We start from the raw sequence: 15,227 nt of genomic DNA on the forward strand, positions 1-15,227 counted from the left end.
TTGAAGAACTAGATCCGATCTCTCCTCCTCCTCTCTTGAAATCTGTGTACTTTTAAGTCTTCAATCCGGTAGGGCTTCGCCGAGGCACAAGAATTCCAGATCTGAAAAAATGAGGCTTAAGGCTTGTATTTATAGGCATGAGGGGTTGTGGAGCGGTTAAAACTGCTTAAAGGGGTCAAATCTGCATTGAGACACCCTAGGGGTGTCTTGGCCTGGCCGGGACACCCTTGGGGTGTCTCGGCCAAGCCGGGACATGGTCGAGACACCCTTGGGGTGTCTCAGCTAAACCGAGACACCCTTGGGGTGTCTTGGCTTGGCCGAGACACCCTTGGGGTGTCTTGACTTAGCCGAGACACCGTAGATGCCTCAGTTCAGCCTTGAGACGTTTTCAATGCCCGTTTGACCATTTTCGCTGTAACTTCTTCGTCTGAACCCGGATTTGAGTGATTCCAAATGCGTTGGAAAGCCGACAAGGAGTTCTATCAGCTTCAATGGTTGGATTATCTGTAGAATGAATGAGACACGAAGGGCATTGTTCTTTTTGTAAACATCGCAGGGTTCTCGATTAGCCTGTGTCTTCGTTATTCCGAAATCCCATCAGCTCACGTAGTTCGTCGGTTCACTTCAAGCGTTCACTGACATCAGTCGAACTCCTGTGAACCAGATAGTGATGTTCATTGTTGTTCTTTTAACACTGAGCTGTTCGTGGAGACCTATAGGCAATTTTCAATGCCTACAGATACCCCCTCCAAAGCGTTCCAGACTTGTTTCTTTTATAGAAGAGGCTGGAATACTTTGGATGTGATTGATCCAGCCTTCAGTCGGTGTAAAGGACCTGTAGTTAGCTTCAACTCTTGACTCCTTCGATTTTTGGTCTATCGAATGCTTTGACGAATAGTCAAAATCCTTCTGGCGTTGCGTTTATCGCTTGGCCGTTGTTGGAGTCTCGAGTCTACAGCCGATGAATTGAGTTTGGCTCGTGTCATTGAGTTGACTTTGAACTACCTCCGTCACATTGCGTTGACTTGGGATTTCAAATCATCGTATGTTGACTTTTTGGTCGCAACGCGTTGACTGACGTTGACCTAGGGTTACGCGTTGACCGGCGTTGACCCTAGGGTTTCGAACGTCGAAGGTTGACTTTTTGGTCGCAACGCGTTGACTGATGTTGACCTAGGGTTACGCGTTGACCGGCGTTGACCCTAGGATTTCGAACGTCGTTCGTTGACACAGTTTATACTCGTACATTTACTGGAGTATACACAGTTTAAGCTCTTAAGGTATTGGAGCACGGCGGTCCTAAGTGTCGGGGTTGAAAGACCAACTGTTAAAGCTGATTCATCTGCATTTTTGGATCCTATTTTAATGTGGTTGGATAATTGAGTCACGAGACCAACTAATAGAGCTGATGCATCAATTGTTAGATCCTAGAGGGGGGGTGATTAGGGTCTTATGCTAATCTAATCCGATTTAAATGCCAATTAAAATTAATTAACACGTTATCCTAGCAAGTATGAAATACAACAATATTTGTAAGCTTGGATAAGCAATGTAAACAATAAGATATATCCTATATGATGAAATATATATGCAAGGATATATAAACTAACAAGGGTAAATAATCCAAATAAGATAGTGGATGAAAGCAAGAATAAAAACACTAAAGCAATCACAAACAAAACGATATGATTACGGAGTTCGGTCTAACCACTTGACCTACGTCTCCGCTCCTCACCTCGAGGAGATCTCCACTATCACGACATACCCGGTTTGGAAGCCGGAACTTCTCTACACACTCGGTTTTCTAGTTCACCGAAAACTTTACAATCTCACACTCTTGAAATCACACTCTACACCCACACAAGTGTTGGACCTAGCCGTGTCTCCCTCAAGTGCTCGGTTACAACCTCTCTCTAGGCACGTCAACCGACGCCACTCCTCTTGGGACGATCCCCGACTCTCACCACACACTCCTCACTCGGTGTACAAGTGTATTACAAAGTGATCCTCACGATAAGCACAATATAACAAATGATTTGTTCTCTCTAACAAGGTGAGAACTCAATTAGGCTCAACTCAATATCACACAATCCCACAACCCAATTATATAATGTATGTAAATACAATAAGCTCAAGTGGTTGTGTGAAACAATGAGATATAAATAAAAACTTAACTCAATAAGAACTAGCAAAAATATTGATATGAACTACAATAGTAGAAATGCTAGGAAATAGAGTTAAGAAAACTTCTCTAAACACAAAGGGAGGATGATGAAATGTTGAAGATGAACTCTTCAATAGTTGATGTAAACTCCTCTTTGTAACAGCAAACCCAAAACAAACTTAAATCAAAACTAAACAGGTTTAAACCCTTGTTTAAAACTTGTTAAAACTTTCTCTCTTTTATATTTTTTTTTGAAAGATGACAGCGATGGGGTATTTATACCCTCTAAAGATCTTAGCAAAAACCCCCAAAACAAATGACAAAACAGCCCCCAGAGAAACAGCTCAGAAATAGCCGTTAGTAGCCAACGGCTATATTGTCGGTCGACCGAAAATTCCGTCGGTCGACCGATGAGAGCAAAAACACGAAGAAAACTTTCTGGACTAACGTCGGTCGACCGGAAATTCTGTCGGTCGACCGATTTGAGCTCTCGGTCGACCGGACCAGTCGACCGACGACTCTCTGGAAAAATACTGACGAATGGTCAATTGACCGGTCGACTGTACCGGTCGACGGAAAACTGACATCCCAGAAAAATAAAGCTGATTTTAAAACACTGTTTAAAAATATCAAATAAATTCCAAAAAATGTAAAACTTTGGAGAATGATTGTAGACATGATAATAAACATGCTACAATGACTGGTTATCAAAAAGGACTTCCCAAATGAAAAATATCATCATTTTACAAACTAGTCCAAAACATGAAAATATGAGATACTTGAATTTTGATGTTTTGACATAAACCAACTTTTGAAACTTTGTGAAATGTTTTTATAGACTTAGTAAAACATGTATAAACTGATATTAAAGTCTACAAACTAAGAATACAATATTTTCACAAAATTGCATATTCTATGCAATGTTTTCAAAAACATAATAGAAAATATGAAATATAGAATTTCATATATATAACCATAAAAACTCAAAACATATGTATGTATATATATAACTATATATATGCATAGAAACCAAAACTTATACATATATATATGACTATATATATATATATATACGAAGAAACCAATAAATGTGTGTGTATAGATAATTGAGCTTAGAGTATATAACACACATAATATAAATCCTAAACTAAATTACCCAAGCTAGATCTTGATCTTCAATAAGCTCTTCTAGGTAATCTCGCGGATGAAGCTTTAACTTGGATCTTGAACTTTGAATAGCAAGGCTTCACCGACATTCCGCCAACCTCCTTTGGATATGATCGTTGAAGCTCTATTCCGTCCATCCTCCAACTACGTTGTTTGTCTACAATTAATACGAAAACACAAATACTAGACAAACAACATTAGTGGTAAATTATTTGTTAAACATCATCAAAACAAGAAGGCCAACATCAATGACTCGTACTTATAGAATTTTTGGCAAATTCTCAGCCATCAACGGGTTTGATGGGCCTTTACCGACTACCGTTTGAGTCGGGCTAGCATGCAGATTGTTTAGATCCGGTCTGCACATAACGTTGTGCTCAAAGAGTTAACTCTTTTAGTGCTACGACACTGAATACGTAGACTTCGTCTTTCTCACGGGAATAGACTACCCGGCAACGCGTGTTAGGCGTTGACTTGGGAATAGACTACCCGGCAACGCGTGTTAGGCGCTGACTTATCCTTACTTAGGATTCAGGATAAAAATCCCCAGACTCGGATTCTGGTGTCTTCTTCAATCGGTAAAAGACTAAACCGGCAACGCGTGTTAGGCGTTGACTTATCCCTGCTTAGACTTCGGGATAAAATTCCCCATGCGTGTAAGGCACGGATTATGGTGTTATTAATAACAACCTGGCAATGCGTGTTAGACATAGACTTTGGGATTTTTGGCAAACCCCCAGCCATCAACGGGTTTGATGTGCCTTTACCGATTACCGTTTGAATCGGGATAGCATGTGAATTATTAAAACCCGTCTCACATGTAACGTTGTGCTAAGAGAATCGCTTCTCTTAGACTTAATGCTATGATTTTGAATACATAGACTTCGCCATTTCTTACGGGAATATGGCATCCGGCAACGCGTATTAGGCGTTGACTCATCCCTACTTAGGATTCGGGATGAAAGTCCCCAGAATTATACTCTGGTGTCTTTTTCAATCGGTGAAAGACTAAACCGGCAACGCGTATTAGGCGTTGACTCATCCCTACTTAGGATTCGGGATGAAAGTCCCCAGAATTATACTCTGGTGTCTTTTTCAATCGGTGAAAGACTAAACCGGCAACGCGTATTAGGCGTTGACTCATCCCTACTTAGGATTCGGGATGAAAATCCCCAGAATTATACTCTGGTGTCTTTTTCAATCGGTGAAAGACTAAACCGGCAACGCGTGTTAGGCGTAGGCTTATCTCTATTTAGGAGTTGAGATAAAATTCCCCGTGCACAAAGTGCACGGATTGGAAGTTGGGAATTGTGTCTTTTCTCAGGGTAAAGACGGACTGGAAAATGGAAGAGGAAGAATTTTATATTCTATCTCCCGGCACTGAAGAGGAAGAATTTTATATTCTATCTCCAGTTGGAAAGGAAACTCAAGGTAGGATCTCCACCCCCAGAATCCGAAGAGATGAAACTAAGAGTGGGATCTCCACTCCGAGAATCGGAAAGATTCAAACGACCCTAACTTTTATAGGATTGGTCATTCGATCCAAAAAGAGTCCCTCATTTATTGAGGAGAAAGCCCAATTTCGACCCTAACTTTTATAGGTTTGGTGGAAAAAGGAAAAGATGGAAGTCTTTCGTTTATCGAAAAGGATAACTCAATCTTAGTCCTAACTATCTGCAGGTTTGACTAAGTAAAGTTGGAGACAATCCTAACTTTTATAGGTTTGATTGCTCAATTGAAAGTGGACCTCTCGTTCATGAAAGGAATCGAGAGGAGAATCTGGTTGTGGCCCTAACTTTTATAGGTTTGACCAAGGAAGCAGTGGAAGTGGGAGGTTTGAGACGATCTTACCTTTTATAGGCTTGATCGTTCAATTTGAAAGTGGACCTCTCGTTCATGGAAGGAATCGAGAGGGGACTTTGGTTGTGGTCCTAACTATAGGAAGGTTTGACCAGGTAGACAGTGAGAGTGGGAGTACAAATCACAGTGGGGGTTTAGTGTTTATCACTTTGTTCGTAATTATCGGGTTATCCCTAAGAAAATTACATATAGCGTTCTTCTGGGAACTTCCCATTACATGAATCATCCACCCCCAGCTTCTTTCTTGGAACTGGGTCTGACTTTGTACTCCGTTACATGTTTGGGTTATCCTTAAGAATATTAGCGTAACATTCTCCAGGAACTTCTCATTAACAGTAGGAAACAGTTTAGACTTATATACCTATTGGAGTATCAGGGAGCAGTTTAACCTCATATATCGATTGGAGGATTGAGAAGCAGTTTATACTCGTATACTTGTCGGAGTGTTGAGAAGCAGTTTATACTCTTATACCGGTCAGAGGATTGAGAAGCAGTTTATACTCGTATACTCTTCGGAGTATTACCGTTCTTATTTGGCTTATCCTAGTGTTATGACGCCGGCTTCAACCAAGGTTTGGATGTTATTCTTTAAAGTAAAGCAAGCCTTGGTGGGATGAAGGATCCTCCTGTGGTACGCGCAGTACTTCGGATCTGCAGTATTGTCAGCTTCCTCCTGATTTGTTTTCAAGAAGGGTCTCGAAGATGGCTGGAACGTCTTCGTCTTTGAATGAGTACTCTTTTTGGAGCCTTGGATCCGAATTCTTCTGTTGTCTTCGGAGCTGTTGTTGTGACGTTTGATTAACGTCAATAACTGTTGTGGGTGCCTTCCCTTCATCATGGGACACGAGACTCGAATTCAGAGGGTTAACCATCGGTTGGTTTCTTTCGACCTTCCTCCTTCTGAGGAAGCGTTCGGCCTGTTCTCCGCGCACCTTTAACTCTCTCCAGGTATTGAGCGACTCTACTCCCATAACGTCCAAGATGTTAATGGACAAGTTGTTATGACAGGTTTGCAAGACGAATTCCTCCATGACGGGATCCTTGCAGTTCATTGCCTGATTGCGGAAGCGTTTGATGAAGGTATCCACCGACTCTCCGTCTTTTTGTTTCTCATCGAAGAGTGTCCTGACCGACACTTCGGTGTCATCATCGAAGAAATGAGCGAGGAACATGCTTTCCAGGTCCTTCCAGCTGTTGATGCTTCCGGGCTTGAGACAGCGGTACCAATCGAAGGCAGGCCTGCGAAGGGTGCCAACAAATGACCGGACCGTCAAAGGCTCGTTGCCAGAGATCATTCCCAAATGGGACTTGAAATAGATCAGGTGCTGAGTGGGGGAACCTTTCCCGTCAAACGGCGTGAAGTTGATCAGGTTGAATTTCGTTAGATACGGGATCGAATCCCACTCTTTCGGGTAAGGACACGGAATGCCGGCCTTCTTCACCTCTCGAGCAGACATCAGGGCGTCAATTTTTCTTTCGAGATCCTTCATCTTTTCGGCCTCATCTATATCTTGTTTTGGACAATTTTCGAGAGGAATAATACGGTCACCCCCAGTGTTATCATCATTGGTGAGTCCACCCCCAGCGTCGTTATTTTTAGTGGGGCCACCTCCAGTATTTTTGGGCGGTGCGTCGACCATGATGATTTCGTCCACTTCCGGATCGCTGTCAACTGCGGCGTTCTGGGTGCGACGGCTGGATTCAACTAGCTGATTTGACAAAGCTCGGATTTATTGGTCGTGCATTTGTCTTATCTCCTGCATAGCCATTTCCATTTCGATTTTGAATGCTTCTTTCTGCTTGGCTAGAGCATCCTCAATGATTTTGGCTATTTGCTCGGTGTTGACCATGAACACTTCTCGAGCTTGCCCTATGCTAGACGTTGTATCGTCGGAGGCGAGAGCGGAATAAGAATCTGAGAGTTCATCATCGGAATGGACTTCTTCATGGATCCCATGGTCGTCGTTATATCCGACGGCTTCTAGCTGAAGCTGAGCTATTCCCGAATTGATTCTTCTTCCTGGAGAGAAATCAGGGTTGGAACCACTTGAAACAATCGGAGATTTTCCCTTATCAACCATATTGACGGTAAACTCTGGGAATTCATCATCTCGAACAACCGATCCTCTTTGGTGGAAACGCCTCGATTTAGGCTTCGTCATTCCATCGGAGATTCTCTCGAATATCGAGATCCTCTGCGGAGCGGTCTTGGGGTAGCTACACGTTGATAATACTGCCCTGATAATTTTGATATACGGACAATGAGAGTCCGTTTCTCGGGTACCTTTCTTTTGAGATTTATTCGTACCCCCAGCCCGATAGTACAACTCATCGATGTTGCGGTCGGAGTAACCTATCGGCTGTTTACATAGATTCTCAGGTATATTTCGTTCGTCTGTCTGACGCGTTTTCTTCTGAGTAAACATTGCCTTATTGGCATCTACGGGAGTCACACGTTTGGAATTACACCTTTGTGAGGGTGAAACCTTAACGGGCTCCTGATTTTCTGCACGCACCGCCAAGCGGGCCGTTGCAGGTATCAATTTGTTAGGAGGTCGCGTACGACCCCCAGTCCGGATGTTGGCTCGAAGCTCCTTTCGGCGATCTCTTAACTGCCTCTTCCTTTTGCATTTCTTGTGCTTTTCGCACAAGGGTCCGGGCATGCGCAAGCAAGGTGCGGCGCTTCTGGATTCGCTCCTCGAGAGTAGAGCGGGTTCTTTGGACACGAACCCATTCGTTAATTGGAGATCGAGAGGAGGATTCCGATGCTGGTCGTGGCGACAGATTAGCCACTTGGCGCTTTCTGAGCTCCAGATCTGCTTGGTAATGGAGACCATCCATCTGATCCAAAGCCTTGGCGAATTGGCGCGCGAGGCGTTATCGTTTCCTTTGACGTGCTCTCTTTGATAGAGTTGGCGCGCCTTCAGTAGTCGACTCCTTAATCGTGAAGGAGCTCAGATCTGCAAATTTGGCTTCATTGAACACCGGTGGATCATTGCAAGGTGCAACGGCAACAGCGGCGGATAGATCGTCTTCTTGGATCTTCAGATCTGAAGACCAGCAGATCTTTCTGGAGGAGGAGGCACTCCTGCACTTGCCAGGAGAGGCGGATCTGGAGGAGGAGGCACTCCTACGCTTGCCAGGAGAGGCGGATCTGGAGGAGGAGGAGGAGGAGACGTACTCCTCGAACTTTTGCTGGTCGAATTCATATTCGACCTCTTCGAGCACGGCGACGAAGCTGTTGGCTCCCACTATGGTCGCCAGTTTGTTTGCGGAGAAAGTTGTTGTTTTCATTGCTATCGAATCTATTACAACTTTAGTCGTTATAATAAACTCGAATGAAATAAAAAATTGATCTTTTTATAAGATCTCCTTACACAATGAAAATAAAAAAAAGTTTACAACTTTATCAAACAAACGCAGAGATTGTTTATCGGTCTTCTGCTTGCGTGGGATCTTTGCCTGTGCCGGGGTTTATCTGTGGACCACCGTCGATCAGATCTGATTGCTGAAAAATCGGGCAGAGCTTCGTCGATCCGCGAGGAGATCTAAAAACTTGAAGCGCCTATCTCGATAAAAGCGAGATATTTGCTCTTCTTAGTATTACCACAACGGGATAATACTAAGGATTGGGTGCGGGTGATGTAGATCTGACGAAGAACTCTCTTGCGTTGAAGAACTAGATCCGATCTCTCCTCCTCCTCTCTTGAAATCTGTGTACTTTTAAGTCTTCAATCCGGCAGGGCTTCGCCGAGGCACAAGAATTCCAGATCTGAAAAAATGAGGCCTAAGGCTTGTATTTATAGGCATGAGGGGTTGCGGAGCGGTTAAAACCACTTAAAGGGGTCAAATCCGCGTTGGGACACCCTAGGGGTGTCTTGGCCTGGCCGAGACACCCTTGGGGTGTCTCGGCTAAACCGAGACACCCTTGGGGTGTCTTGGATTGGCCGAGACACCCTTGGGGTGTCTTGACTTGGCCGAGACACCGTAGGTGCCTCGGTTCAGCTCTGAGACGTTTTCAATGCCCGTTTGACCGTTTTCGCTGTAACTTCTTCGTCTGAACCCGGATTTGAGTGATTCCAAATGCGTTGGAAAGCCGAAAAGGAGTTCTATCAGCTCCAATGGTTGGATTATCTGTAGAATGAATGAGACACGAAGGGCGTTGTTCCTTTTGTAAACATCGCGGGGTTCTCGATTAGCCTGTCTCTTCGTTATTCTGAAATCTCATCAGCTCACGTAGTTCGTCGGTTCACTTCAAGCGTTCACCAACATCAGTCGAACTCCTGTGAACCAGATAGTGATGTTCATTATCGTTCTTTAACACTGAGCTGTTCGTGGAGACCTGTAGGCAATTTTCAATGCCTACAGTGATTCTATGCTTCATCATAAAACGGGATCTGTTCGTCTTCTTAGATTTTAACGGTATCGACCATAGCCATGTTGACCGTGAAGTCTTTGAACAGGGCCCTAATGCTGACATCTGAATCCCAAATCGAGGATATTGACGATTGATCATCTGAGTGAGCATCGTCAGATATTCTGTCGAAATTACAATATGACTCCGAGGAAGAGGAGGAGTATCCTAGCCCTCTTTGAGTTTTGCCATAGTAATTGTCAGGCTTCCCTTTGGGTACGTAGGCGGCTCGGAGAGGCGTCTTCCAACCCTTGTCGTACTTCAAGCCTTCTTTGCGGATGAAATCATAACCTATATTTTCCATCATGCGCTTCACGACTTGGCCGTAGCATGAGAATTGAGGAGCGGGCTCGCCTTCGTCTGACTCATCCCACAATGTACGGGGGGTTAGTCTATCCTTCCGAAGATAATCTCTTGCTGAAAAATATTTCAGGTAGGTACGATAAAGACAGCTTGTAAGGACTCGATCATTTGCTTGTTGGTGACAAACTACGAGTATACAGGCAAGTGCATGGTAGAGTCGTTAGATAACCATGAAATTATACGGTTGAACTCGCCATGCCTAAATTCTGAACCTGACGACGAGTAAGCAAATGTGAGTTCTTCACTCAGGGCAAGCCCGTCCGCCTCATCTGCGTTGGCTATGACAGGGTTATTATAGCCAATTACAATGGGCTCGATGTCGTTGAAGACGAGATGCTCATTGTTCTCAGATTCGTCATCGGCTTCATTGCCACTGCTAGATTCTTCCATCGGGGACTTGTCACCTGATTCAGAGTCCTGGTAGAGTAATGAATCAGTGAAGTAGTTTTCAACCCCCTTGAAGGGCTGTTTATCAGCATACACCGTCTTCACTTGGTTGTAATCGTCCACATATTTCAAACATTGGTGCAGTGTGGATGGGACTATCTAGTTGTTGTGGATCCATGGATGACCCAACAGCATGTTGTATGAGGGTTCTACGTCGATGACATAGCAGGTCACCTTAGTTTTCATGTCGCCTAGTTGGCACTTGAGACGAATCTTCCCAAGTGGTCGAGTTCCTGTGGAGTTGAAGCTAAAGATGGTGGTGGTTGTTGAAGATAACAACTTTTGAGGTATCCCCAGGTACTTGACGAGCTTTAGGGGGACGAAGCTCAGTGCAGACCCTAGATCTACTTGAATATGGTCCACTCGTGAGGAGCCGACGTATCCTGTGAAGTACAGGGGTTAATCGTGAGACGTGCTCTTAATGAGCATGTCCTCTGGAGTGAAAGTGATGCAGGGGATCTATTGTTCGGATGTTTGGCAGTACTGTGGGCATCCTATTCATGCCTCTTCTTCGGGAATGGGTAAGAAATGTGTAGCAAAGGCCTCTGAATTAGTCAGCGCCTCTCGCAAGGCTTCGCGAGTCATCTTAGATAACCACAGGAGCTTGTACAGGGTGATCCTAGCTGGAATGTTCTTCAGCTGGGTGAGCAGGTCGAACCGAAAGGGTCGACTGCTCGAAATTGGCCTATCAGGATTTGATTGGACTGCTCACAGAGGTCCTACCGGAGGCCTTGCCGGACTTTCTACTATAGGAGGGTAGTTCTTGGTAAAGTCCTTCCATGCTCTGGTGATTAGTGTGTCTACCTCATTGTCAGAATTGGTGAGAGTTGCTATCTCTACCCCACCATCGTCTGAGATTGCCGAGATGGTGTTGCAAAGCTTAGCTTTGCCTTTGGACTTGTTAAAAGTCCATTGCTTATCGATGAGGAGATCGGGGTGAACCCATATTACATGTCCTGACGGTAAAGTTTGTAGCACCAAACCTTTCCCTTGTTAATTATGAGGGTCATCATTGATGATATTTAGTTCCGCCTTGGGGATGGGTATGACACCTTCCGGTGTGTGAATCTCAGAAAGGCCCATCCTAAATTTGAGAGCGATCATGTTTGACGTAACTTTCTTTTTGACTTTCTCCTTTGTCAGGACTCCGGCCTCGTAGAGTGCTTGTAGTTTGTCTTTGAGGACATAGCACTTGGAAGTGGGATGTCCAATGAATCTGTGGAAGGCGCAGTAGCTAGGGTCATCTGTCTTGTTCGCATCCTCTAGATTCGTGATTTTTGGAAGCTTGATTCTGTTGCTCCGAAGGAGAGTGACGAAGGTAGGCACTACCAAGTCCTCATCGAAGTCGTAGCGCCTAGGAGGGCGCTAGTCATACGGCTTGGTCTTCGAGCGCTAAGCTAATTTGGGGGATGGAGTAGACTCGACAGTCATGATCTCTTTCCCCCTTTGATTGAGGGTTCCGAGAGGCATTTGGTTCCAAAGTTCTGCTCTTGGACTGTGGCTCTTCGACTTCCATTCGTATGATCATGTTTTTAACTTGCTCGCCCTGGCGAACAAGTTCCTTCTAGGATCGGATTTCCACCGTGCCGATCCTAGATAAGATGTTGATTGAGAGATTGTTGCGACACATCTCAACCAATATACTTTGAGAGACCTGGTCTTGGCATTGGAGCAATCAATTCCTGAATCTCTTCACAAAATCGTTGACTGACTCCATCTTCTTTTGCTTGTCAGTGAGCAAGGTGGCCATTAATACTTCTGTATCATCGTCAAAGAAACAGGCCAAGAAAAGCCTCTCCACGTCGGCCTAGGCATTGATGGAGCCTGGTTCTAGCTTGTGAAAGCATTCAAAGGATATCCTTTTTAGGTTGTCGATGAATAGTCGGGTGAGAATGGCGTCATTTCCTGTGAGGAATTTCTTCTGAGACAGGAAGTAGTAGATATGTTCGGAGGGAGATCCCTTGCCATCAAACTGGACTAGGCTCATTGGTTTAAACTTTTTTCAGGTAGGAAACCGTGTCTCATTCGAGCGGATATGGTCTAACCACCCCCGGCTTATTCATATTCTTCTGAAGCTTGAGGGCGTTGAGCTAACTCTGGAATTCATCGAATCTCTTGTCCTGAGGAGTGCTGCTAGAGCAAGACATCCTTTCTGAAGATTCGTGGGAATAATTCGAACGTGATCCATGATTATCCTCTTCTTCAGTCATGTGAGGAGGAGTAAGCTCTCGCTCTGTGTTCCTCGAGGGTCTTTGTCGGTTCCATGAAGTTCTCTTCTTCTTGTTGTTGTTCAGAAGTTATGCCATCTACTCTTTTAGAGAGTTGATGGTCGCCTGCTGCTCCTTAAATTTTTTGGCCAAGTCTTCCGAGGATTCTGCCATCTGTACCTTTTCATGCTTGCCGTAGGCTGAGCTTGAGGTTTGAGATATTGATGTTGCTGAGCACACCTCATCCTTATTATCGTAGATAGGCAACAAACGGACATAATCAAATAGGATAGCCACTCCTGTTTGAAGGTGAGTGTGTTGGTGTACACCCCTATTTTAACAAGTGGCCATCTGAATCCCGAGGTATATTCAGGATTTATATTCAGGATTTGATGAATCCGAATGCCATGATTTATCCTTCCCTGCTATATTGATTGCGGCTATCGGGAGCTCTAAGGCATTGACAACTTGCTTCTTCTGACGATTGAGTCTCCGGTGAGGAGGTCTTGGTTTAGGAGACTGTTGAGAAAGCCTCTCGAACACTGATGGCCTCGGTGGCTCGGTGCACTGGCAGTCAGCAAGTACCGCCTGGATGAGTCTCTCACAATGGCACTGAGGATTGGTCTCCTGAATAGTATGCTTGCGAGTTAGATGATCCCAGAGATCCCCTGTAGGTTGGTGGTGGCAACCCCTAGCATTAGAAGGACCATATTTGCAGTTGCTTGGAGGGGACTCAACAGAGACGACAAGAGAACACTTGGGGAATTTCCCAAGTGTTGACTCCACCTAACCTCGTCGAGACAGGCGGGGTCTAGAATGTTGGTGAGCTCTAACTGATTGCTGGTGAGCTCGGGGATCTTAGCAACCCTCAGTCGACTGCTGGCGAGGTCTGGGCAGGGTTCGTCTACTTGAGGATGTTATCCGGCTGTGTCTTAGAACCTGCTCAACTTAGGCGGCTTGCTTGACTCGGTCGTGTACCTTGAAGGATGGAGTCGGCCTGAAATAGGAGTGGGCCCACCTGAAACGTCGGGCTTGCCTGATCTGGAATGTCGTTTCAAGGAACGAAGCCCGCCTGATTTGGTGGGCTCGCATGAACCATTGACTCTGCCCAGATGGGAGAGTCTGCTGCTGGAGTGGAGCTCGCCTGAAATGTTAGGCTAGCCTGAGACATTGAATCTGCTAGCTTTGGGGACTCGGTTGACAGAGGGGAGCCCGCCTGAGCTAGTGGTCTCACCTGATCAACGTCGTCCGCCGAAACTAGGGACTTATCATCCTTACTTGGCACTTCTCAGACCTGAATAGTAATTCAGGCCATCATAGGAAGTGATGGCTTGGGCCTCCTGACAGACGAGAGCTTGTCATTGACGTCGCTAGGCTCTTCTGGAGAGGGGACGACTTGCGTCGACAGCAAAGGCGAGGTCGCCAACGCGCACCGAGGTCTCTTCTTGCATGGGGGACTATGCGGGTTGCTTGGTGACCCATCGAGCAGTAGGTCGACCTACTCGGTCGGCTGTCGGTTGGCTTGTCTGGTTGGCTGTCGACTGGCTTGTCTGGTTGGTTGTCGACTGGGGTCTAGCTGGATTGGAGGGGGCAGAACCTCCTGCTATAGCTCGAGTAGAGCTCTCGAGCATGGTTGCCTCGACCACTTGTGATCAGGCTACATGCACGACTCTGTGGTATCAGCAAGAATCCTTACCGCTAGAGGAGGAAGAAGACAAGTACTCTTCATATTTGGCTTGATCGAACTCGATCATGAGGGACTCGACGGTTGTCCCTTCCACATCGTCATCGTACTATTCCACCACCATTTCGGTTGAAAAAATGGTTCCTCCCATAATGGTCGCCATCTTCTGTAGGCTATAAAATTCAGGTCTTAATGTGAGATTTGTATTATCTGTGTGTTAAATCTGAATTTATAACAGAAGCGGAGAGAAGAATCTCCTTGTTTAACGTGGGTTCTTCGATAGCGGGAGGATGCCTTCCTCGGTGTTTGAGCCGAGTTTGCTTCCCTTAGATGATACGATCGAAGTTATGGTTGAGCTTCAGTTCTCAGTAGAAGCTCTAATATGATCGGGTTCAAGTCTACCCGAGGTCAAACGAGTGTTTGTACTTGTCAGCCAACTACTCGATTGTCGGAAGCCAGCTACCCGAGCTTGATAGATATCAAGGTTGGAAACTTAGAGAGGGCTATAATGCAAAAGTTTGTAGAGCCAATGAGCCTCAGATCTGAGATTTTAGATTGAGTCTACTTCAACAATCTAAGTTTGCAGCCAAGAACGTTCTACCAAGCAAGCTAATCAAATGCCAGCAAGTTTGGTCTAATTCAAGCAGCCGCCGCCTCAAGTCTCTATTCGAAGAGCCTTGAGAATGAGATATGCCAAGCCCTGGTCCGATTTTAGTCTCAATGGTCAAGTCCCAATGAAAGCCAAAAAAAAGACCCAGCCTCCTCCACGTTGGCTGAAAGTAACTTTAAATAGGTATTGGATGGCATGGGTCATCCCTTGATTTGTGGAATGTGACCACTAGTAGGGGTGAGGAGCACTAGCCGCCCTAGCTACGGGATATGACCGCTTAGGAGGGGGCCTACCAGCCGCCCTAGCTATGG

Source organism: Asparagus officinalis, chromosome 7, assembly GCF_001876935.1.
Source record: "Asparagus officinalis chromosome 7, Aspof.V1, whole genome shotgun sequence".
In the NCBI taxonomy this organism is placed as follows: Eukaryota; Viridiplantae; Streptophyta; class Magnoliopsida; order Asparagales; family Asparagaceae; genus Asparagus; species Asparagus officinalis.